The sequence below is a fragment of the Haliotis rufescens genome, unplaced genomic scaffold, assembly GCF_023055435.1.
Source record: "Haliotis rufescens isolate VD_foot unplaced genomic scaffold, xgHalRufe1.0.p SCAF_7, whole genome shotgun sequence".
In the NCBI taxonomy this organism is placed as follows: domain Eukaryota; kingdom Metazoa; phylum Mollusca; class Gastropoda; order Lepetellida; family Haliotidae; genus Haliotis; species Haliotis rufescens.
The window spans coordinates 40,598,810-40,614,538 of record NW_025964361.1 but is presented as its reverse complement, the minus strand read 5'-3'; the positions used below and the strand labels follow the sequence as shown (position 1 = coordinate 40,614,538).

The 15,729-nt window shown below is 40.2% G+C and overlaps 1 protein-coding gene across 1 annotated transcript in view; it reads right to left on the bottom strand.

The window, feature by feature from the left end:
- LOC124132657 (transient receptor potential-gamma protein-like) overlaps window positions 1–12,487 on the bottom strand; it is a 383,698-nt gene extending 371,211 nt beyond the window's left edge. The window contains exon 1 of the mRNA XM_046496669.2: window positions 11,911–12,487. The gene's annotated coding sequence lies outside the window, so the exon portion shown is untranslated. The remainder of the gene's footprint in view (window positions 1–11,910) is intronic.
- Between the last annotated feature and the right edge of the window lie 3,242 nt (window positions 12,488–15,729).

Sequence of the window (15,729 nt, the reverse complement as noted above, 5' to 3'; positions counted from 1 at the left end):
GACACTTCGAAAACACGAAGAAAGCATCAAGGATTTCACGTCAAAAATGTTCTTAATCGCGACAGCGATCCACATAACTGTGGAGTCGATAGCTTACAATATTTTACTATCCGAGTCCATGCTGAAGAAGTGTAAAACAACATACCTTTTCGATAAATTGGGAAGGATAAAAACGGAAGGTGTCGGCAGGCAACAGCAATGACCGTGACCTTATTGATAACTCAGGGGGAGCTAATCTTAGTTCAAACTCTAGTTGAGAGTGGTTTCCCTTTGTATTCGCCCGGGACACCTTGCTCTATGTAACAGTTTTCATAAAGCGCAGAGTTCCGCTGTTATATTTTCTGGATCGCATTTGTGTCAATGCTTTAGTCTTTATTTCGCATTTTATAAAATTATATGACTCTACATATGTAAAAAAAAACCAAAAGGTTTCGCATAAGTTTTTTACATCTAAAATAGTTTGGGACGGGTGGTTTTAATAATTGAATTTTAACTATACAGTGTAGTATTTATTTACTTAACAAGGAAATACATGTGGTCAAATATTTCTATACAATATTCAATATTTTTCTTGCAAAAGTAATTGTAATTTGTTTCGTTTTAAATTCAATACCCATGTTGTCTATATCCTCTTGAGTCTGTTGAACAATTGCGTTCTTTAAAAACAGGTCCAAAATTCACTTTCCAATATATGTTCGCAGAAAAAAAGTTTATTGAATGAAATTTACTGATCAATATAAAATACACATTTTCAACACAATAATCTTTGCATTCAATAAACCGGTTTTAAAATATTTTGGTCTTAAAATATTTAAGACTACATCTTCCCGTTTTATGTTTAAATTATATCTATATATATACTTGAGATCATTCAGACAATAAAATCGTTGTATAGGGTCTTCGGAAAAATACTAGTAAATGATCCTCAGCAATTCCTTCAGACAAGCCAAACATCATTGAACTACATTCTGGAATAGATTTGACACATTACAAAGTATTTCCCTCCTCAGCCAGATTTAAATGAAATCAGACAAATCAGTTTATTAGCTCTACTTAATTTAAAAGGATAGAAAATGACTACATATGTATGTTCACGTTAACTTGTGGCGTTCCATGAGACAACATAACTTGACAATTCCTAAATTATCTCACTTTGCGAACGAAAATTAGAGTCACTTTTAAATTTTGAAAATAATTATGGATCTAGATAGATAAAAAAATAATTTCATCATCTAAATACTAATAGCTTGATATTGAATTTAAGTCCTTGGTTAATTCGTGAAATATATTGAATACATAAGTAACAAAACAAACTTAACAAGCTTAGATTGTTATAAAAACCTGCTTGTGGGTGCGCTGCGTCCTGAACAATTTTTGTTTTGAGTGTTTCCACGTATAATGTTGGTGTTTACACTAATATAAACTTGACTTTTGACATATGTTTTCGCACATTATTTCAATTCTAATAGATAGAGTGTGGTAACACTACAATTATTGATTATAACATTTATTGGGTTTGAAAAATGCTATTGCATGGCACACGAATGCTATTTGTGTTCGGGTAGTCATGGTATCTTTAATCATAAGAACAAAACGTCTACATGTAGGATTGTACAGAATTTCACTCAAATATGTGCATGTTTAACAATGTGACCTGACAATGTGATCATGAATTCCCTGTCACTTATCTATGTTGTTGTTATTGTCAGCAGCTGGGAAATCCCCGTGACGTCATTGGGAAACACCCCGCTTTTTCAATCTCTAACACAAATGAGTTCCTTGTCAGACTTACGATAAGTATCGTAACTCTGAACGATCTGCGACAGGTTTACGATAGTTTCGAAAATCTATCTTATCTTAACCTTAAGATATCGTATCTTTAAACATAAGTTGTTAAGATTTATCTTAGCTAAGATCATTTCGAAAATCTAGGCCCAGAACTTGGACATGCTGTGCTGTAGAGCCACACTGCTTTATCGTGGCTTTTCTTGTACCAATTAATATATTAGAAACTACTGCTGTCTGATTTAGCCATTGAGAAGTTGGAAGAGCATGGTGAATGCTGAGTAAGCCTATAGAGTCCATATGAATAAACAAGATATGTTTCCACAAGGTAGCAATAATGTACAAAGATACCCAGCGCGTACTCCACTGTGCTTTAATCACATCATCAACCACAAATGGACATGATAATAGGCCATTTACATTGCGCATATTTCCACAACACTCAGGGGCATACTCAAGGAGGAATTATTACCCCAGTCACTTGACGAGTGTCAACACAACAATCATTCTCAGCTCCCTGGGGAGTATACAGCCCAAGCTGCCTGTTAGGCACTTCAAGTTTAACAGCCACATTGCCATCTCATCCAGTACACTGCCAGGTGAACAGAGGCACATTTCGAACAAAGTCACTTGCCCAAGGAAACACCACACGTTACATGTGCTTCAGTGTGGTGCAGGACCAAAGCCCAAGAAACTCGCAAGCGCCAAGCTACAGAAGTGTGGCACCCATCCAAGGACTCTCTGCAACCAACGATGCTCAACTTAACCTGATATGTGACCTGTGTGCTTTGCACAGGACTATGTGCCGTCTTGATTGCCTAATTATGAACACACAATGCCATTTAGAACATGGTCAATGGAAACAAATGCTTCCTAAATGGCACTGTGTATTCATAGCTTTCGGTCATAGGAGCCGTGCCAATTTACAATTGTCAGAGGGGTACACAAAGTACATGATCTAGACTACCAGTTGTGGGGCTTTCATTTTGTGGAAGCCTCAGTGGCTGAGTGGGTTAGATCGCTGACTTTGTGTGCTGGCGATTAGGTGCCTCACTCTGGGAGTGTGGGTTTGAATCCAGGATGGGAGTCAACCCCAAAAAGTACTAGAATCTGTACTTTACATAGAAAGTGTTATCCCAAATATAACATTTGTCATGTTGATTGCCTTATTGTTAGTGTCACCACAGTCAGCTTCTTGTTGTTACACCCAGACCCATCACTCCACCTTCATTGTACTTAATCAGCTTCTCTCCTGTTTATCACATTGGCTTTGTCAGTATATTGTCATGTTATACATTTTGTACAATCATACCTTGTCCACCCAGAGTGTGGAATGTCCGGGGTTTGAATCTTGGCCACATTATACCAAAAGAGTTAAAAAGATGGAACTTGTTGTTACCCTGCCTGGCACTCGGCATGAACGGGGTTGACATTTAAAGTCACATCCAAGATGATTGCACTTATGTTGTTTTGGGGTTGTTCTTTTTTTGTTTAACACCTCACTCAGCAATATTCCAGCAAAATGACGGCGGTCTGTAAATAATCGAGTCATCTTGCAGGTTACAGAAAGGGGGGAGTGGTGACGAATGCACCACACCCTTATGTAAGTCCCTTGCATTACACAAGGTGGCTACGTTCCACACAGTTAAGTCTCAGGTTGAATTCTAAGCATGGGTGCACAGTATACAGTGAAACATCATACGAGGAGTTGTCCTGATCAGTTTCCTGATCATCATTATGAGTGTGTCATGTTCCTTCATCTACAAATATATGCTCCACACCAGATGGTCTGGAAGGTGGGGTTTAAGGACCACAATATTTTGCTGTATGTGTAAAATACATTCTCACTGGACCTGTGTCCTGCAATATAATTGCTAGTCTGTCTCTCAGTCCTTGAACCATATTATATTACCTTCCAGCCCTTACCATAATGCTGTGATGCTAAATGAAGCAAGTCTAGATGTTCCTCTGATAATCCCATCTTACTCCTTTTCACTTTAAAGGATTTCGCTTGTTTCTGTCAAAAATGATAAATTTTCAGAGACTAAGCATCAGCCAGTGACTTTGCCATTGCCGAGGAAGCTGCACCCACCAAGCTGTATCCTACTTGTCAGTCTCTTCCCGAATAATGGCATACTGGATCATTCTGTAGCCTGACTTAGACAACTGAGAGAGTAAGCTAACACAGCTTTTCTGGTCGAAAAGAAAGTATGACATGCTTATGTAAACATGAAACATCAACACCAAAAGAACAATCAGCCCCGATCATCAGTCGAAAGAGATTCTAAAAATGCTGGTCCCGTAAAGAATTCATAGTGTTTCATTTTGAAGCCTATAAAACACATCCATCCTATGGTTTTTTTTCATAAAATTGAACTGGAACTAGTAGGAATATGACATATATGATAACATTTAACTGAACAGAATGGTTGTTAGATTAACATGCTAAAGTCAGCTCAGCAACACATGAAGTAACAAATTTCCGTCATATTCACAAGTCAGAGGAACGGTGGGGTAGCCTAGTTGTTGAAGCGTTTACTTGTCTGGCCAAAGTTTGTTTGTTGTTTGTTGTTTAACGCCACACTCAGCAATATTCTAGCTAGATGACAGCAGTCTGAAATTATTCAGTCTGGACCAGACAATCCAGTAATTGACATAATGAGCATCAATAAATGCAATTGGGATACAATGACATGCATAAACCTAGTCAGTGTGCCTGACCACCCGATCCTGTTAGTTGCCCTTTAGGACAAGCATAATTGCCTTTTACATGGTTCGCTGAAGACCTATTCTAGCCAGGATCTTCACGGGTCTCACGCCAAAGACCTGGGTTCAATTCCCTAAAATGTGTGAAGCCTCTTTTCTGGTGTACCCCGCCGTGATATTGCTGAAATATTGCTAAAAGCGGAGTAAAACCGCACTCACTTAATCATTCAAGAGTCAGAGAAGTATCCTCCCCAAACCGTGACATCCCTGTATATTGCAGCTCAAAACAACAAAGTTCACAGTTGAGTGCACAGTTATATCAGAGGTGTTTCTTTTATATAATACTCTGTGCCATTCACAGCCATCAGGGCTGAGCAGAACAGATTAGGCTCCCACAGTTAACTCCTACTGAAATTGAACCAATAGTTCCAATGCTTTAATTAGGTTAATGGTTGCTTTGCTTCGGCACAAATAATTCAATAGTAACACAACGAGTCTGGATGTCATGCTGTATTTCAGTTATATCCCAGCATGACAGCTTAAAGGGAAAGGAAAGACCTTAGTGGCACAGGTCACAGATTCATAATTTGGTGAAACCCATGAACCATGGAATCCTATTGACAGACCATTACAGTGAGTGAGTATGGTTTTACGCCGCTTTTAGCGATATTCCCGCAATGTCACGGCGGGGACACCAGAAATGGGCTTCACACATTGTACCCATGTCGGGAATCGAACCCGGGTCTTCGGCGTGATGAGCGAACGCTTTAACCTCTAGGCTACCGGACCGGCCCGACAGACCATAACAGGTCAAAGCAAGGACCAGTGTGTCCCATGAAGATCGGGGAAGAATAGGTCTTCAGAAACCCATGCTTGCTGTTGAAGGCAACTATGCTTGTTATAAGAGGGGACTAATAGAATCGGGTGGTCAGACTCGCTGCAGATTTGAACAGACCCTTGAGCTGAGGAAATCTAGACTTGCCAAATCGTTCAAGACTTGACTTGGTTTCATTTCTTAATTCTCTTGGGTCTGGACTACAAATAAGCGACTCTCTTACACTTACCAAGCTGCTATGCATAATCAAATATCAACCAATCAATACTGTGGGTACATCAAGTTTTAAACCTCAACCAATCACTATGAAAGTAACATCATGTGTTTGTTTGCTTCAGTAACAGACATTGCGACTAATGAAATGTTTACATGGAGTGAGATGGACGGAATTAATTAATTATCAGTTGTCGAAATGTCAAGCCCTTCCACGTACACTGACACATCTCAGCGACTAATCCTGTATAAGTAATGGGGAATGTGTATTAGCAGTAGCCAGGGGTGGAAGGTCAAGTGCACTATTTAGATTTCTACCTTATATTTCCTCATACAACACAGCACTGTTAGCTTTCCATGGCAAGCAAGATGCCTGTTTGCTTTCCACCACAACCAAGATGCCTGTTTGCTTTCCACAGCAACCAAGATGCCTGTTTGCTTTCCACCACAACCAAGATGCCTGTTTGCTTTCCACAGCAACCAAACCACCTGTTTGCTTTCCACCACAACCAAGATGCCTGTTTGCTTTCCACAGCAACCAAACCACCTGTTTGCTTTCCACCACAACCAAGATGCCTGTTTGCTTTCCACCACAACCAAGATGCCTGTTTGCTTTCCACAGCAACCAAACCACCTGTTTGCTTTCCACCACAACCAAGATGCCTGTTTGCTTTCCACAGCAACCAAACCACCTGTTTGCTTTCCACCACAACCAAGATGCCTGTTTGCTTTCCACCACAACCAAGATGCCTGTTTGCTTTCCACAGCAACCAAACCACCTGTTTGCTTTCCACCACAACCAAGATGCCTGTTTGCTTTCCACAGCAACCAAACCACCTGTTTGCTTTCCACCACAACCAAGATGCCTGTTTGCTTTCCACCACAACCAAGATGCCTGTTTGCTTTCCACCACAACCAAGATGCCTGTTTGCTTTCCACCACAACCAAGATGCCTGTTTGCTTTCCACCACAACCAAGATGCCTGTTTGCTTTCCACAGCAACCAAACCACCTGTTTGCTTTCCACCACAACCAAGATGCCTGTTTGCTTTCCACAGCAACCAAACCACCTGTTTGCTTTCCACCACAACCAAGATGCCTGTTTGCTTTCCACAGCAACCAAACCACCTGTTTGCTTTCCACCACAACCAAGATGCCTGTTTGCTTTCCACCACAACCAAGATGCCTGTTTGCTTTCCACCACAACCAAGATGCCTGTTTGCTTTCCACCACAACCAAGATGCCTGTTTGCTTTCCACAGCAACCAAACCACCTGTTTGCTTTCCACCACAACCAAGATGCCTGTTTGCTTTCCACAGCAACCAAACCACCTGTTTGCTTTCCACCACAACCAAGATGCCTGTTTGCTTTCCACAGCAACCAAACCACCTGTTTGCTTTCCACCACAACCAAGATGCCTGTTTGCTTTCCACAGCAACCAAACCACCTGTTTGCTTCAACATAAATCATTATTGAACACCTGAATACTTATTACATGTACATGTACACAATTATATGGCAGGAATTTGTCAATACGTATCTTCCCATTACCTGAAAATCCAACAATCAGCTGATCCTGAAAAGGGTAAGGGACACAACTCTGCATGGAAGATTCAGTGCTGTGTCCCCTACAATCATGACTTCTCTATAACAGTCCAGCACTAAGTTGTTACTTGTTGCAAGTGTGTTTGGTTGACAATGGGAAAATAACTTTGGTTATATCACGTTTATGTGGAAGGAAATCCCATTGCAGTGGTATATGGCGCTGGTAAAGTTCATACGCTATATGCATCTAGGTATACCCACAGTGATTCCTGGTTCCTTAACTTAGTTTGTTTGTAGTCTAATGCCGCCCTAAGCAATATTTCATCTTTATGGCAGTGGTCTGTAAATAACCGAGTCTGGACCAAACAGTCCGGTGCTTGACATCATGAGCATCGATCTATGCAATTAAGATACAATGACATGCATCAAACAAGCTTGACCACCCAATGATGACTTGTTAGTCGCCTCTTACGACAAGCATGGGTTGCTGAAGATCAATTCTAACCTGGAATCTTTTTGGGTCGGCACTGTAACTATGCAATCAGAATTGAGGCACCCAAGATGATATGATAATGTAAAATCATTCATCATTTGCGTGTGTCTTTTGCGTGTTATATATGAATTAAATTGAATTAAATCTACTTAAAATCTTTAAATATATATACATATATCTGAGCTATAGCCATTTATATATATAAGTAGATTAAATTATTTAATTCAATTTTTAGGCAACCATTATCCGTTATGTATGATGTAAATTGGCTCGTTGGAACTGAAGCCAGTCGTCTGTAAATGGATAAAATCTACTCCAAAGATTCTATTTTCATCTTCATAATACCCGAGAGTCGAGTAATAAACTTATATATATCCCAGAACAGACAGCTCTTCGTATTTCAAAATAAATCAGTTTCCACCATCCAATATATCTACTAATATATCTACATACTATTCGGAAATGTCAAACTTTTTATACAGGTATTTCAAATGTGCTTTGAAGGGAAAGCAATTTTGAGTTTAGGTGACTTTTGATATTAATGTGAGTGAGAATACAAATGTATTCCCATTTTTTAAATTATCATGTCTACTTTTATGACTTTGTAGAGGTAATATGCTTTTCAATGACAACAGGACCAATAAGGAGAGTGAGTGAGTGAGTGAGTATGGTTTTACAACACTTTTAGCGATATTCCAGCAATATCATGGCAGGGAACACCAGAAATGGGCTTCACACATTGTACCCAAGTAGGAAATTGAACTCAGGTCTTTGGTGTGATGGGTGAACACTTTAACCACTAGGCTACCCCACCGCCCCAATAAGGAGAAAGAAGCTTTGAAGCTAAGTTATACTTTATTACACAGATTGCAATGATAACTGTAAAAGTCAGAGTGGTGCCTTACGTAAACTCCCAGATAAATCGCTGTAACCAATAGTGTTATTGATGTAATAAACCATTCCAATAAACTTGGTATCATAAATCATAGCAGGAATTGTTTCCAGCTCAATACATCAGTGTGATGCCTTTTTTCTCAAACCATTGATTAGCATTGTCGTTTGTTTGTTTGTCTTTTAACGCCCACTCAGCAATATTAAAGCTACATGGAGGCGGTCTGTAAATATTCAAGCCTGGACCAGACAATCCAGGGATTGACATTATGAGCATCAATCTACGCAATTGGGATATGAGTCAGTGAGCCTGACCACCCGATCCTGTTAGTTGCCTCTTACGACAAGCATAGTCGCCTTTTACGGCAAGCATGGGTTGCTGAAGACCTATTCTACCCCGGGTCTTCACAGGTATTATTAGTGTTGTCAATATGCTTAGATAGGCTTTTCCAAATCTGTTGCCAAAACATGGCAATAAACATGGTTGCAAGTCATTTGGCACAATATCATAAATTGGTTGATTCACTCAAAAAGTGTATTCATGCCCTGTTTCTAAAGCTACTTCAACGAGTGAAATCATATCATTCATTGTTGACATTATGACATCATAAATGCACACTTAATACAATGTTTATACTTATAAATGATTGTTATGATAAAGAAACACACAAGGGTAATAATCTCCATATTCCATCTTAAGAAAATTATATTCTGCTTTGGAAATTCTCAAATGAATATTCATATCCATCAAATACTGATATCCATATATTCTACCCTACAGGAAAGGCAAGCATCAAGTACTGATATCCATATATTCTACCTTTCAGAGAAGGCAAGCATCAAGTACTAATATCCATATATTCTACCCTTCAGGGAAGGCAAGCATCAAGTACTGATATCCATATATTCTACCCTTCAGGGAAGGCAAGCATCAAGTACTGATATCCATATATTCTACCCTTCAGGGAAGAGAAGCATCAATTACTGATATCCATATATTCTACCCTTCAGGGAAGGCAAGCATCAAGTACTGATATCCATATATTCTACCCTACAGGAAAGACAAGCATCAAGTACTGATATCCATATATTCTACCCTACAGGAAAGGCAAGCATCAAGTACTGATATCCATATATTCTATGGAATTCTCAAGGAATACTTCACTACCCTCAACAGTTACCCTGCCCAGTGAGTGAGTGAGTGAGTGGGTGGGTGTGTGGGTGTGTGAGTGAGTGAGTGAGTGAGTGAGTGAGTGAGTGAGTGAGTGAGTGAGTGAGTGGGTGGGTGGGTGAGTGAGTGAGTGAGTGAGTGAGGTTTTATGATGCTTTTTGCAATATTCAAGAAGAACAGAGGACACCAGAAGTGGGCTTCACATTTGCTGTCATAAAAGAATGGAATAGAACCTTGATGATAGTGACTGCAGAATGTCGGCTGTGAAGACATTCCTTTGATTCCAACTGGGGCAAGATCTCCATTCATATTACACAAAGTTCCACATGCTCCTATTCCATACTCAAAGGGTATACACAACACTGTCATTAAATGTCTGGGTGTAGGGAAGTAGCTGCAAGTAGAGGCCACAGCTGAACATAAAAAAATGTAGTCAGGTTTGAACAGTTTAATGGATGGTGTTGCATGGTTAACATTTGGGTTCCATTTAGTTGCAATGGTAAAGAAATGCTGTTCAAATGATTTGAAATTATAGCAAAGTGTCCGTGATTTCATTTTGATCTTAAAGGGCGACTTGGCCCAGGCACATTGGCAGTCCACAAGCTGACAATTTTCTTCAGTACACAGAACCAATGTCTCCATGTCATTCAAGGCACAAAGGACATGATCTAAATGGAAAATGGGCACCTGATCACATTAAAGCTAAGTCTGCCCACTTTAATGAGTTAGTGAGTTTTTAAGTTTAATACTGCATTGAACAGTATTTAAGTTGCATCTCATTGTAATAGCATGAAGGTTCGAATAAATGCAGGTCTCAGACGCTTACGGATAAACCCCTCAATTTGTCTATGCTGCTCACAAAGCTTGATGTTGGATTTAGTTGGGTTGGTTGGTTGGTTTTTTTACGCCGCACTCAGCAATATTCCAGCTATATGATGGCGGTCTGTAAATAATCGAGTCTGGACCAGACAATCCAGTGATTTACATCATGAACATCTATCCACGCCATTGGGATCGATGACATGCATCAACCAAGTCAGCGAGCCTGACCACTTGATGTTGGAGCAAGGCTCGAATAAATGCAGGTCTTAGACGCTTACCATGAAACCCATCAGCATGTGTATGTTAATCAGTGTGAATCTAGGATATGAATCCACGGTCATGTTTCTGGCATATTAAATAAGGGAATCAAGCACATTTCATTAAGTTCCCACAAATGTCTTGTAGATCAGACTACCCAAATTAATATCTGTACCTGAAGAGCAAAGCATCCTCGTATGAGAATAGGCAAGTATTACTTCTGGCTGTGTGGACAAAGGATTACACTTACCAAAATGGCAACTATCTTTAAAACTAAAGGTACATGGTGTTTTTTTTCTGAAATATGATACAATACAAAACTATTAACAAGTTAAAGAACACCCACAGCTGGAGAGTGAGTGAGTAAGGTTTTTCAAGCCGCTTTTAACAGTATTCCAGTCATATCGCGGCGTGTCAGCTTAATGTGGGAGGAAAGCCCGAAGTGATGCAGGTCTAAGACGTTTACCACTTCGGTGAAACCCACGAGCACGGGTATGGTGCTGACAAACCTAGAAACATAATCGGGGCGAACCGGGATTCAAACCCACAATCATAGGTTTCTGGCGTGCCCAAGGGACGCAACTCTGCACAGCGAATCGCGGCGCCTTAGATGACTGGGCCACCCGTGACCCCTCACAACTGGAGAGAATGACTTGGGTTTAACACCACTTTGAATCCAACAATTTGACAGCTGTGTTGCAAAACCCACCAGAATGGTCATTGATGTAGAAGTTGATAGATGCCAGACAAACAGGCCATGGCAGCTGGAAGCCAACTTGTCCAAATGTTTTATTCCATGTGTTTTCAACCTTGAACTAAATGCTTAACCAGCTTTTACATTGCCTTCCCAACAAATACAGAAATATGATTTGTTTATATTTAACATCTCTCTGAACCTTTCATGGTTTGTGTGGTCACCACTCCATATGTACTGAATTTCAGGAACAGAAACAATGGTTAAAGCAGATTAAAAAAATTCTCACAGTTTGTGGAGTGGGTCAAGGATCCCAAAATTACACAAATCTATTCCTGTAGTGCATTTTAAAGTGTTGAAGGTTCATGCAATATATTACTGATTGACTAATCCAATTACTTTTTTTTCAAAGCAAATAATTTGTTCTTAAACCTGGAAATCTTTTTCTTTGAGCTGTTTAAGGTCAAAGAAAAAGATTTCCATGTCAGCCATACCTACCAGTATCCAGATCACCGAAAGCATCTTCCACTTGTGAAGTTGAAAAACGATTTGAAAATAAGTTTGACAAGTCTCAGCCTAAAAGCACATATTGATCCAGACTGAGCTCGCCGTGGCAAAGGTTCCACACCTATCAAAATGCCAGGGATATCAAAGTGTGTCTCCAAAGCCCAAAAAGGTGTCCAAATGGTCTACATGGACTGTGAACCCCATAAGCGGGCAGAAGTCTATCTGGCTCAGGGTGTCAACAGGAACACTACGCCACTGAGAAGCGTCATAGAGTTCTACAGTCAGTCTGATAAGCTCACGCAACAAAATACTTCACGTTGGTAAAGCTATCTTTGACGGCCATATGTGTCCATTCCATAAGATGCAACTAGTGGCTGTTGTCACAAAGTGATCGATTGATCAGTGCCTTGTGCTCGTACAAAGCAGCGCCCTCTATCAGGGACATCTTCTAGCGACTGAGTTCCAATCAATACAAATCACGTCACTGTCGAAGCATATTGCGTTTTATAAAATCTATTTGCCTCTTATTGATTGGCTTGTCTGCTTGTTCTCTTGGGAGCCTGACATTGTTCCTCGGGGTGTAGAAGCAGACACCTCACACGACGCAGGGCAAGGGGTGTAGAGACACTGAAACAAGGGAAACACAATACCTTAGAGTGTGGACACATAGATGCACATCAGGGAGCATACATTATACCATGGGGTGCATAAACATAAGTCTTACTCAGAGCACACATATAAACACATAGGCAAAAAATGAGCAGGGCTCACCAATACCTCACCTGAGACTCCAATATATTTCTACATTCAAACTATGAAAAGAGCAATATTGTCTCAGGAAATCCACTAATCGAAATTAAACTTTGCAATGCACCTCTCCCATTGGTATAGAAACTGTACCCCAATTTGGAAAAGAATACATGCAGCAGTTTTCAAGTAGTAGGTCACACAAATGTAACCATAAAAATAAAAATTCTTCGTTCAAAACATGAAACATCACATTTTCAGAAAATACACATATAAAACTCAAACTTTGCACTGAAACTCTTCTATTGGTATAGAAACTGTTCCCTAAATTTGAAAAGAATCCAAGCAGTAGTGTTTTAGTCATAGGTCGCACAAATGTTTAAGTAAAAACATTCTCAGAAAAAAATGAAAAAAGCTGTATTTTTTCAGAAAATCCTAATATAGAAATCAAACTTCACACTGTGCCTCTCCTATTGGTATAGGAATTATAGGTGACTCAAAAATAATTCTATCTACCCCTGCCTTCTTAGGTCGGGGGTATAATTACCATTGACAATAAACACAGTCACTTAGTGTTGAGTTTGGTACGCATGGTATAAATAAATATTAAACCATGATGTAGTCACATATTATCCAGGGTGTACATACATATTACCCTGGTATACACACATATTATCCAGGGTGTAGACACATAATACCAAGGGTATACACACATGTTACCAAGTGTGTACACACATATTACCAAGTGTGTACACACATATTACCCCGGGTGTACACCTATATTACCCAGGGTGCAAACACATATTACCCCTGGTATGGACACATTATAATAGGGTGTACAAATGATATCAATTACAGGGAACAGAAAGGAACAAGAAAGGGTTGCTGGCCATGCAAGGGTCAACTCTTGGTCCAGAAAATTGTACTTAAAGAGGCCCAACTACAGCAGTGAGTATGGTTTCATGCCGCTTTAAGCAATATTCCAACAATATCTGGCGGGGGACACCAGCAATGGGCTTCACACATTTTACCCATGTTGGGCATCGAACCCAGGTCTTCAGCATGACAAGCGAACACTTTAACCACTAGGCTACCCAACCACCCCCAAAACTACAGGAGAGCCTATTTACTTAATTTTTGAATAAGTTGCTGGTCTACTAGCTCAGCTTGAGGTTCACTCACAAGGGCAGGTATAGACTTAGGTGCCTAATGCAATCAGAAGGGGTATAGTTCTGGGGGAAGTAAACCCTTTAAATGTCTTTCTCAATACAGAGGGCTACTGACCCAACAACACAGAGCCTCCCCATCCCTTATCACCTCTTACTCATCTCAACATGGATGAGATCTAGCTCCTTGCCGAAGGGCTATCCAATATATGAGATCACATTCGCTTTGTCAAGTCCTTCTCTGAGGATATATAACCGTGTCAAGGCAGTAGAAGGTGGATCAGTTGATTTACAAGAGGGGGTGTAACTGTAACTGAACATCTTTTGGAAGATCAGGAATTTGGGGATGCAGGTTAGAGACGAGCTCCAGAATGAAGAAAAGCTTCGGGGAGAGTTTAAATCTTGATTATAAAATGCTGTGCCAGTCCTCTTCTTATTCCTTCGGAGTGGCTGACAAAATGAGAGTCTTGACTGCCTCACAAGAAGGATCATGTCTGATAAAAGAGCTCATTTGCCAATAAATTCTGGTTGGTTGGTTGGTTGGTTTGTTGTTTAACGCCACACTCAGCAATATTCCAGCTATATGACGGCGGTCTGTAAATAATCGAGTCTGGACCAGACAATCCAGTGATTGACATCATGAGCATCGTTCCATGCAATTGGGATCGATGACATGCATCAACCAAGTCAGCGAGCCTGACCACCCGATCCCGTAAGTCGCCTTTTACGACAAGCTTAGTCGCCTTTTACGGCAAGCATGGGTTGCTGAAGACCTATTCTACCCCAGAATCTTCATGGGTCTCCTCGCAAGAAGGATCATGTCTGATAAAAGAGCTCATTTGCCAATAAATTCTGGAGGTTGGGTTTAATGTATGTGGAATCTTCTCATAAATCTTAGTGTGTACGTTTCCATATATTTATATATCAAATGATCCTCTGGTAAAATGTGTCAAGACTCATGATCAAAGAAAGGAATGCCACAACTATTTCAAGCATTCCAAGGCTGTAAGACAGAATCTGAATTTCACTGTTAATTTTGTTGACGACACTGTACAGCTGGACGGTACCGAGATAGGCGTATACCATTTGAAGTCCTTTTCCAAAAGTGCTCAGAAGCTTTCTGGGAAATCACTGCATCGTGTTCATGTGCAGTGCGTGGGACAGAATAGCAATGTTACACACTCCTTTGCCAGGATGAAGTCAAAAAAGGTTTTGTGAAGTGCATTCAATGTGACTCAACACCTTTCAGTAGTTCCCCCCCAACCCGTGAAGATCCAGGTTAGAATAGGTCTTCAGCAACCCATGCTTGCCGTAAAAGGCGACTATGCTTGTCGTAGAAGGCGACTAACAGGATCGGGTGGTCAGGCTCGCTGACTTGGTTGATGCATGTCATCGATCCCAATTGCGTGGATCGATGCTCATGATGTCAATCACTGGATTGTCTGGTCCAGACTCGATTATTTACAGACCGCCGTCATATAGCTGGAATATTGCTGAGTGCGGCGTTAAACAACAAACCAACCAACGAACCAGCAGTTCCCCTGCCTTAGCACAAATGGCAAATCTTAAATGACACCCATGGTCCATCCTTTCTATGCCCCTAAATAAGTCCACAGTGTCATGGCAAAAATATGTTTCTAAAATTTCATGGAATAGGCCAATATAAAACTCAGAAGAAAACCCGCAAATGTGTTTCGTAGTTATTTTATGAAACGAGTCAGAATTCTTGTATTTCCAAATACATGAATTCTTACATGAGTTTCGTAAAGTAAGTATGACACACACGCAAGTGTAATCATTGTTTTATATATAACCCATTATTTCTTAATCCTTTTGCCCTCCATGTTAGAAAATTGCACTGATCACGACCACCATCTTAGAAATCCAAAATTTCAAA